Source organism: Cervus elaphus, chromosome 30 (genome assembly GCF_910594005.1).
Source record: "Cervus elaphus chromosome 30, mCerEla1.1, whole genome shotgun sequence".
NCBI lineage: Eukaryota > Metazoa > Chordata > Mammalia > Artiodactyla > Cervidae > Cervus > Cervus elaphus.
Genome location: NC_057844.1, coordinates 73,807,976 through 73,818,013, shown reverse-complemented (window position 1 = coordinate 73,818,013; position 10,038 = coordinate 73,807,976).

Sequence of the window (10,038 nt, the reverse complement as noted above, 5' to 3'; positions counted from 1 at the left end):
TGGAAATACAGAGAACTCCCTGAATGTTCTAAAGAAAACACAGAGGTTTAATTTTAAAATGCATAATTAAATTACTTGAATCATTTCTTTATGGTATTCTGAATTCATATCTTATATGTTTTTAGCTGCTTGGGTGGCCTGTTTGATTTTACTGCCCCCTGACTTTAAGAACTGCTTAGTGGACGAACCAGATGCAGCTTGACAGATCAAACAAGTGTTTTGTAAGCACACATTTTCAGTTAGTTTACTTAGTCCCTGAGGTAAATGTCCAGGACCACTGTATATGACTAGAGAGGTTATGCGTGGCAAATTTTCAGGGTGTTATTTCCAGGGCGTTATTCAGGTGACTGCATTCTGCAGTCACCATTCATAAAATACATGCTCCACTGGAGTTAGGCAGTACACAACCTGCTCAACTGTACATGTCTGTCCAGTTAACATCTTTAGATTAAGATTGGAGTGGTAGATGCCAATGGGGCTGGTCACAGATTTGCCACTTTTAGATAATCTTTGTGTTTCTCCTCTGACTTTTTCCTACTCTTCTGTAAATGCTTTCAGTATTTTTTCATTTCTCAAGCCCCTGACCCATATACATCTACAACTGAGACTTCTCTCCCCTGCTCATAATAGCTTAAGGACTAGTAACTAGGGTTTCTGTATCCCAGGAGACTGATAAAATAAATCCATGAATCAGCTTTTACTTCTAGAGTTCTAGGAACAATCTAGTTCTGTTGTACAATCTGGGCCAGGCTGCAGCTTCCTCAAAAGGTTCAAGTTCCAGCCTTACAAAGCAATCAGTGGTGTGGAGCTTGTCTCACTACTTCACTCCCTAAGTCACAGAAAACAACCCCAAGCATTGAGTTCTACGTTTATTCGTTGGTGCCATCAGAGCCCAAAACTTTCCCCAATTTTTTTCCTGCTAAGTACTGGTCTTGCATGATGATCTGGGGAAACTTAAAAAATGATTTTTAGATTTGTTTAAATTTTTAGATTTGTTTGAGAAACACTGCATGCTGTGTCCTCCACTTGGAGACTCATACAGTGTGTTAGCAGGCTCTGAGAAGTCCTGCAAGAAATAAATTTGTTTAATATTGTTTATGTTTGAGCTTATTTATTTTTCATAGCTCCTATCGATGTCAAGAATGCACTTTGGGAAACATTAGTCTACAGAATTACAAGCTCTACAAACAGTGCTTCTCTATATGATTTAAAACTTTCTCGCCCTTACTAGTTAGCTCATTTTTAGCATCCATGATAGTGTGCACAGCACAGCCTTGACCATTTACAGGTTCTCCCAAGCACCTCACAGGTTTTCACTGTAGAATGAGTTGAGCGTCACAACCCTACATACAACAAAGAGAAGGAGGAACCTGGGGGTCCTAGGGACACAGAGCTGAATAGAGAGAAAGCAACCACAGACAGGTGACCAAGGTTCCTGCAGGGAAGGCAGCCCTGTTACCTGGCCCTGTTTTATTAAATCCATCTTGGGTGGTTAGTTGCTCAGTCGTGTCCGATTCTTTGAGACCCTTTGGACTGTAGCCTGCTAGGCTCCTCTGTCCATGGGATTTTTTAGGCAAGAATACTGGAGTGGGTTGCCATTGCCTCCTCCAGGGGATCTTCCCAATCCAGGGATCAAACCTGTGTCTCCTGTGACTCCCATATTGCAGGCGGATTCTTGACCCACCGAGCCATCCAGGGCGCCCAAATCCATCTTACATTTGGGGAAATCGAGGCTTAGAGAAATGAAATGCTTGCTTCAGCTGACTCTATTCGTTCAGTGAACAGCTTTAATCTGAACCCACATGGCTGACTTCATATCCCTGCTCTTGAACTTCATTACATTTAGCATAATCTTCCACTGTCGCTAATATCGCCACTTCGGAAAAGGCATCATGATACAGTGGGTGCAGGCTCCAGCCAGCCCTCAAGTTCAGCTCCCTGCTGCCCACTGATTAGCTTGTGACTTTGCCTGGGGTCCCCTCTGCCTCCGATTCCTCATCTCTTCAACAGGGAATAGTAATCCGCACAGGTCGGTTGACAGGATGAAGGGAGCTGGTGTTCAGAAAATACTTTGAAAGCTTCTCATTACTATTCGAGTAAATGATAGTTGCTACCAGTTGTTTTTATTATTATTCTTCATAGCTTAATTCTCACGTTTTACAGGTTTCACAGCCAAGGCTATGTCAGGAACTGTCAGGAACTACTGGGATCAAATGTAAAATTGAGTCCCTCTCTCTTTCCTCTCTCCTAAAGCTGAAGGGGGACGAAGGGATCTTCATATGTGAAAAGTCACATACTTGGCAAGTAGACTATATGATACCCACCCACTGTGTGGTGAAGAGTGAGAGCACCGAGTGTGGAACTAGAAAATAGAAAACATCCAAGTGGCTTCTGCTCTGAGGCTCAGAGTCGTATGACTCACAATTCAGACATGAGGGTGAGTTTTGCTGGGTCAAACGCTTTCTTGCTGACTCATGTCTGTGGATGTGGCTGAGTGAGACAAGGGGATGCTGAGGGCTTAAGCGCCTCTCTAACTACTCATTGGCTTTTGTATCGATTGATCTAATAGCTTTGATCTATAATCTCGAAAATAACTCATGTTTTGTTTTTTTTTTTCATAATGGTGGGAATACTTTCCTGAGGGGACTGAGCACTTTATATGACTTAAAAACAAAGGAAAATACCTGTGAACTATTTCCAATATTCCAAATATTTCTCCTTTTGTGTCGTCTTTTGTCTTAACGAGGTTGATTACGTTCAGGATTAAAATTTAACATCGGCAGGGCATTTAGTACATCAGTATATTTTGATGACACCCTACTGCAGCAGAGAGATGAATTTCATATTCTATTCGGGTCAGCTATGTAAATCAGCCAGATTAATGAGCTTTATTAAATCATCTTAGTAAAAGCTCCACTGTCTTAACTGTTTACCTAAATCTGCGTCCAACAAAAAACAGCTGTCACCTTCTGACAAATCTTATTCTGAGTGAGAGTTTTCTTCTTACAAGGGGGAAATTGATATAAATTGTAATCCATCCTAAATGTCCTGTGTTGAATCTTTTAAGAGGATGCTCTGTTATAAAATGCAAGACTCATAGATTCCAACTTACTGTTAAGGAAGAACACTGAAGAAGGGGAGAGTTCAAGGGGCACACTGTGCTTCTGACATTTCACTTTATATGCCTAGCATTACTTTACAGAAATCATTGAACGGCTGTACATACAATTGTGTGGACTTGGGGTCTCAACATCTAACAAGTGTGGGGGACAGGTGGAAGTGGGTTGAGCTGCAAACCCCTTCCTACTCTTTTAGAAAAAAATTATTTCCTAAATAAATTGATACATAATTTTAAAACTGCTAAATAATTTTTTAAATGTTGAACGTTCTTAAGAAAATATAGCTTTCTTTTCTACATTCAAATAGTTAACGCAAATAAAAGCTTTCGTAATAAATAAACTCTATGTGTTCAAAGAAACAACGCTAAGAATTCCTCTTGTTAGCAGTGTGAGTTGCCTCTATATACTTAGATTAACAAAATTGTCTTCTTTCAAAAAAATTTTTTTTTTGGCCATGTCCCTTGACTTGTGGGACTTCAGTTCCCCTACCAGAGATTGAACCTGTGCCCTTGGCAGTGAAAGTGTGGAGTCCTGCCCACCGGACTGCCAGGGAATTCTCCAAATTGTCTTCTTTTTTTTTTGTATAGCCTTTTTTTTTAAGATTTTTTTTTTCCCCTTGGATGTGGACCATTTTTAAAGTCTTTACTGAATTTGCTACAATATTATTCTTTTTTTTAATATTTTGGTTTTATAGCCACAAAGCATGTGGGAGCTTAGCTCCCCAACCACGAGTTTAACTAGCACCCCCTGCATTGGAAGGCGAAGTCTTAACCACTGGACCACCAGGGAAGTTCCTGAATGTATTTTAAAAAATATTCTAAGTGGATGTTTTATTATTCCAGATAAGTCTTTTTCTAAGACATTTACTAACTGGTCAAGGCGTTAAATCCAAGCATGGATCTTAAAACTCTCTCTGGTTAAGCTCTGGAACCTTGTAACACCCTGCAGCCCCCACCCTACATGTGGAAAACTAGGATTTACTGAATTGAGAAGATGAGCTCGTGTTTCAAGCTGTAGGAGATGATGACACAGTGACATGGCATTTCCCTTAGAAAGGGGACACTCATCCCTGCTCTGACTGTCGGGGGTAAATCAGATTCTCAGGCTGAGACTTGGGAGACAGACCCTACGTAGGCAGAAGAGGGAAATGACCTTTGCCAGTTAAAAATGAACATGCGTCACATTTGGTGATGACAAGTTTTACAGTTCTTTCAGGGCTTCTTTCCCTGGTTCATTTATTCATTATCATTCATTCAATTAAACCATGTTTACTTAGGGATTTCCCTGGTGGTCCATTGGTTAAGATCCCATGCTCGCATTGCAAGGGGCCCGGGTTCAATCCCTGGTCAGGGAACTAGATCCCACATGCCACAACTAAGGGCCCAATGCAGCCACAGAGATCCCTTGTGCTGCAACTAAGACCTGGCAGAGTCAAATAAATAAAAAACAAAAACAAAAAAACTATGTTTATGTAACACTAACTTTGGGCCAGGTAACCTGCCTGCCAATGCAGAAGACATGAGAGACACAGGTTTGATCCGTGGTCGGGCAGATCCATCAGAGAAGGAAATCGCAACCCACTCCAGTATTCTTGCCTGGAGAATCCCATGGACAGAGGAGCCTGGCAGGCTACAGTCCCTAAAGCCGCAGAGAGTCAGACATGACTGAAGTGACTTAGCACACAGGCATGTGTCAGCTAGGGCTCTAGGCATTGGCAATCCATAAAAGACGAAAACAGTCACAAATACAGGCCTTCATGGGCTGGGGAGAGCATCAGCATTTTCTAAGTAAGTAAATTACATAATGTGTTAAAAGATTATAACTGCTGGGTAGAATAGTAAAACAGAGAAAAGAGATAATAAATGCAGATTCATGTGGTGGTTTATTGTATTAATTGGTTGTCAGGTGAGGCCACCCCAAGAAGGTTGTATCAGATCAGACATTAAGGAATCAAGCCATAGCGATACCTAAGACATCAGCTTTTGAGGTGGAGCGAAAACAAGCACAAAGAGCTTGAAGTAGGGGGTCTTATCTGGAGCACACTGGGGTGGTGATGAAAGAGGTCGAGAAGGGGTTGGACCAGTTAAAACGTGGGGTTGAGGGTGACAGCCAGAGGTGCCCTGGACAGGCGCTCTGGATATAGACTCATATGATGGTCTAAAGACTTTGGCTTGCATGATGAAATTATTGAACTCTTTTGCACTTAACAATGTATATGTGAATTAATAAGGACCTCTACCTTAGCAACGTAAAACATCAAGTTTTTGTTTCTACATCCATACACTTAGCAGTGTTAAAACGGGTACTGGCTAAATACTGCTGACTACCCATCCTGTCATGTTCAGAAGAGCCTGGTGGACTATGGTCCATGGAGTCGCAAAGTTGTGGTCCATGGGAACACAACTTAGGGACAGAACAACAACAGCCCACCCCACTCCCTACCCAAGTCTTCTGCAAAGCAATAGGTCTTGACCTTTTTATTAAACGTGGTCTATGTTACAAATAAGTGCTAGTCCCTGATTCTCCATGAAAAAAGACAAGAAAAACAGCTGATGAAAGAACTAAGGAATAAAGACAAACACAGAAGAAGAGAAGCCAAAGGGAGTCAACACCAAACGATTCCTTTGGCAATGAATGAATGAATGAAATCTGATGGCTGTGACAGACCACACATCCAGCCCCAGGCCAAAGCCACCTGTGATGCCCACTTCTCAGCTGAGTGTAAGATATAAGACTGCTCATATTTTGGTAAAGATTCATCTTTATAATCAAGAGCATTTCTTTTCTTTTCCTTTCTGTAGTCAGCAATCGAACTTTACAACTTCTTTGCTGCATGTCATATAAAAACTTCAGTGAGTACTCCTTCTATCTCAAAACCTAGGATAATAGTATTCACATCTTTTATTCATTTAGTATTTCTTTTTTAACAGTAGGTGTGGAGGAACAGAAAGCTCTGAGATAAGGCAGCTTTTCAAATAATGACAATCACGGCAATAATATATTAGGTAAAATTTGAATGATTACAAATGTGCTGGGGTTGTTTTAAGGGTTCTGCATGTATTATCTCATTTAATTTCTATAACCCTGTGAGGAAGCTACTTTACATGCATTCTATAACTGGAGAGGCAGTAAGTGGCAATCTGGAACTGAAATCTCCCTCATTTTGATTCCAGAACCTATGGTCATCACCCCGATGCTCCACTGACAGTGTTTTTTTTTCCTAAGTTGACTTTTTGTTATGGAAAAATTCAAACATGAAGAGAAGTAGAAGGGATAGTGTAAAGAGCTCCTATGCACGCATCACCCAGTTTTGATAATTATCAAATAAGGCTAGTCTTGTTTCATCTATTTTCTCCCCAATACTGATTGAAAGTGAAAGTGAAAGTGAAGTCGCTCAGTCCTATCCAACTCTTTGCGACCCCGTGGACTGTAGCCCACCAGGCTCCTCTGTCCATGGGATTTTCCAGGCAAGAATACTGGAGTGGGTTGCCATTTCCTTCTCCAGTACTGATTAATTTTGAATCAAATCCAAGACATCCAGATCATTTCATCTATAAACATCTCAGTATATACTTCTAAAACAGAACTTTAAAAAATAACCACAATACCATTATCTCATCTTAAAAGTATTAATAATAATTCACTAAAAATGACAAATATCCAGTCTCAAGCTGTAGTTTAACTACAAAGGCCATAATCTTTTAGGTAGGACATGATTTGGTACAGATGAAGTAGATCTACCAATTCCTAATTGTATCATTTGTATTCCAGCATTGACCCTTAAATTATGTTTGATCAAATGAGACTATTTTACATGCAAGTTGCTGAGGCCATGTATTTCTCCAAATGGCATAGTAGAAAGCAATAGGATTTAGGAAATCTAGGTTTCAAGTTTTGGCTCCTATGTTTAAGTTTATTGCTTGTATTCTTGCACCTTAGTTTTCTATACATAAAACAAGGAACTTGAACAATCAGTGGTTTATAATTCAGAATTCCCAAATTCTAGAACTTTCTGAAGGTTATTTTATACACACACACACACACATATCCCAAAGGGGTTTTGTTTGGTAAATAAGATTCCCTTAGTGGACTGTCTTTCTAAACTTGAAAAGTGGAATCATTGGTGTTAAAAAGGAACAAGAGGTAAATGATTTCCAGTAGCCTCTTCCTCTAACATTCAATGTATTTATCTATCTACCCATTCACCACTCCATTTATCTATCCGTCAATACACATGCCTGCCTACCTATATATCTAGGAAGACATATGTCTAAAAGTAGTTTTTTTACTAATATGTGAAATGAAGCTATTATTTTTCACAGAATCCAAAACACAGTCAAGCAAGTGAACTATAACATTATAAGTATGGTTACTTTGTTATGTAATATGGAGAAAAAAGGGAAATAATTGCAACCTCAGATGAGAATCAGACAGGAGGGCTTATGTGTTTCTAAAGAGAAGATGGTCTTTGAAGTTTCACTTTTCTTCTTATGGGCAGATGACTCTGACCCTCACTGTCCCCTGCCCCCCACCCAGCCTTGTTTTACCAAGAAGAAAGTGATAGATCATTAAAATCTCATCACTTAAGGGCTTCAAGGAAGAAGTGGCTTTCAAAGAACTTTTTTTTTTCTTCTTCCTAGGCTATTAGCTTAATGAGCAAGAGAGAGGAAATAATCTCAGAAAGAAGAGTCTGAAGTCAAAAGTAAGGAGAGAGCGTAGGATGGATGAAGAATAATGAAGCTCCATAAACAAATTTAGAGTTTAAAGGAAAAAAGGAAGGATATACAGTACTGCAGGACCTTGGGCAGAAGTTGGGTAGACAAGGTTCTCAAAAGAACCATTTAGCACCCGCTTCTTAATGCATGTGGAACTTGTCTCCAGAACAGAGGGTAGAGCAAAGTGCTTGCTTAGTGTGCAGTGATTCAATATGTCTACTTAAAAGTGTTTTAGTTGCTCGGTTGTGGCCGACTCTTTGGGACCCCATGGACTGTAGCCCACCAGGCTCCCCCGTCCAAGGAATTCTCCAGTCAAGAATACTGGAGTGGGTTGCCATTAGTTTAAAATCCTCCACAGCTGTTTCATTCATCTTTAAGTGTTATCTGTAGGTGCTAGGATATTAAATAAGACACTCAAATATAAGTCATATTTGAGGGATTAAGTAACTTGCACATTTTCAAGAGATGTGATCAAAATTTATTTAAAACTGTTTACAGTCAAAATCATAAAAAGTGTAATCCAAGAGGATTTTTTTTTGGCTGTCCAATGTCTATTAACGTTCTACATAGAGAGATAACGTGTAAAATGCAAATATTATGAGTAGAAATTCTTAACAACTGTGGTGCATCGACTTGGCTCAGCCAGATTTGTGTTTCTCCGGATTCCTTTCTTTGTACGGTTCTGGGTTAGCGCTGGTCACAAGAGACATTTGCTGGGAGGAGAGGAAGGGCAGTCGCAGCCATATTTGCGGCACTCGGAAGGTCAGAGCCAGGTTCCAGAGTCTGCAGCCCACGTGGGTGCACATCACCCTTGACCCCATAGCGGGTGGGGTCACAGCATCCCGCCTCACCCCACCTCCAACTCTCGCGAGATCTTCTCTTCCGGCTTTTTCGAGGCTCAGAGCCAGGTGCGCGTGCCATCTCTGCGCTGAGAGCCCAACTTCTCCCCACCTCGGCGGCATCGGGGACCCAGCTTTCTTCCTCAGTTGCCGGTCTGGCTGACCCGAAGGCTCCATCTTTTCGTCCTGAGATGGGTGCACAGCCAACAAGAGACTGCACCACCGGCTCTCACACGTGCACACAGGCCCCATGCGTAGCAGTTCTGCTTCTTGGTCAACTCTTGACTGATACACTAACTCCATGAGGTAGGAAAACCATTCAGAGACTGAAATTCATTTGGTGCTTACTGGAAAAAATATCCTCCAGAATGCATATCAGTCAGTTCAGTTCAGTCGGCTCAGTTGTGTCCCACTCTCTGCGACCCCCTGGACTGTAGCACGCCAGGCCTCCCTGTTCATCACTAACTCCGGGAGTTTACCCAAACCCATGTCCATCCAGTCGGTGATGCCATCCAACCATCTCATCCTTTGTCATCCCCTCTCCTCCTGCCCTCAGTGTTTCTGAGCATCAGGGTCTTTTCAAATGAGTCAGCTCTTCACATCAGGTGGCCAAAGTATTGGAGGTTCAGCTTCAGCATCAGTCCTTCCAATGAATATTCAGGACTGATCTCCTTTAGGATGGACTGGTTGGATCTCCTTGCAGTCCAAGGGACTCTCAAGAGTCTTCTTCAACACCACAGTTCAAAAGCATCAATTCTTCAGTGCTCAGCTTCCTTTATAGTCCAACTCTCACATCTGTACATGACTACTGGAAAAACCATAGCCTTGACTAGACGGACCTTTGTTGGCCAAGTAATGCCTCTGCTTTTTAATATGCTGTCTAGGTTGGTCATAACTTTCCTTCCAATGAGCAAGCATCTTTTAATTTCATGGCTGCAGTCACCATCTGCAGTGATTTTGGAGCCCCAAAAAATAATGTCTGCACTGTTTCCAGAATGCATATAAAGTCTCCTCAACTGGCCAACGATATGAATATTGCTTGTAAAATTGTAACTGGTATTTCTTGATTCATCAAGATATCTGTTAATTAATATTCTGTGCATTAAGACTAAAAGGTCAAAACTGAAATAATTCTAATTAATTGATATAATTTATTATAATTATAATAAATTTTAATTAAATTATAATTTATAACATATATTTTACATTTATAACTAATTATAATCATTGCTTATAATTCTAATAATTCTAGATTGCCAGCCTTCTGATTAAAGCAAACTTTCCTTTTTACCAAAAAAACCCTAAATAATGGATAATTATAATAATTATTATGTAATAATAATTATTTGCTAAAATAACCAAATT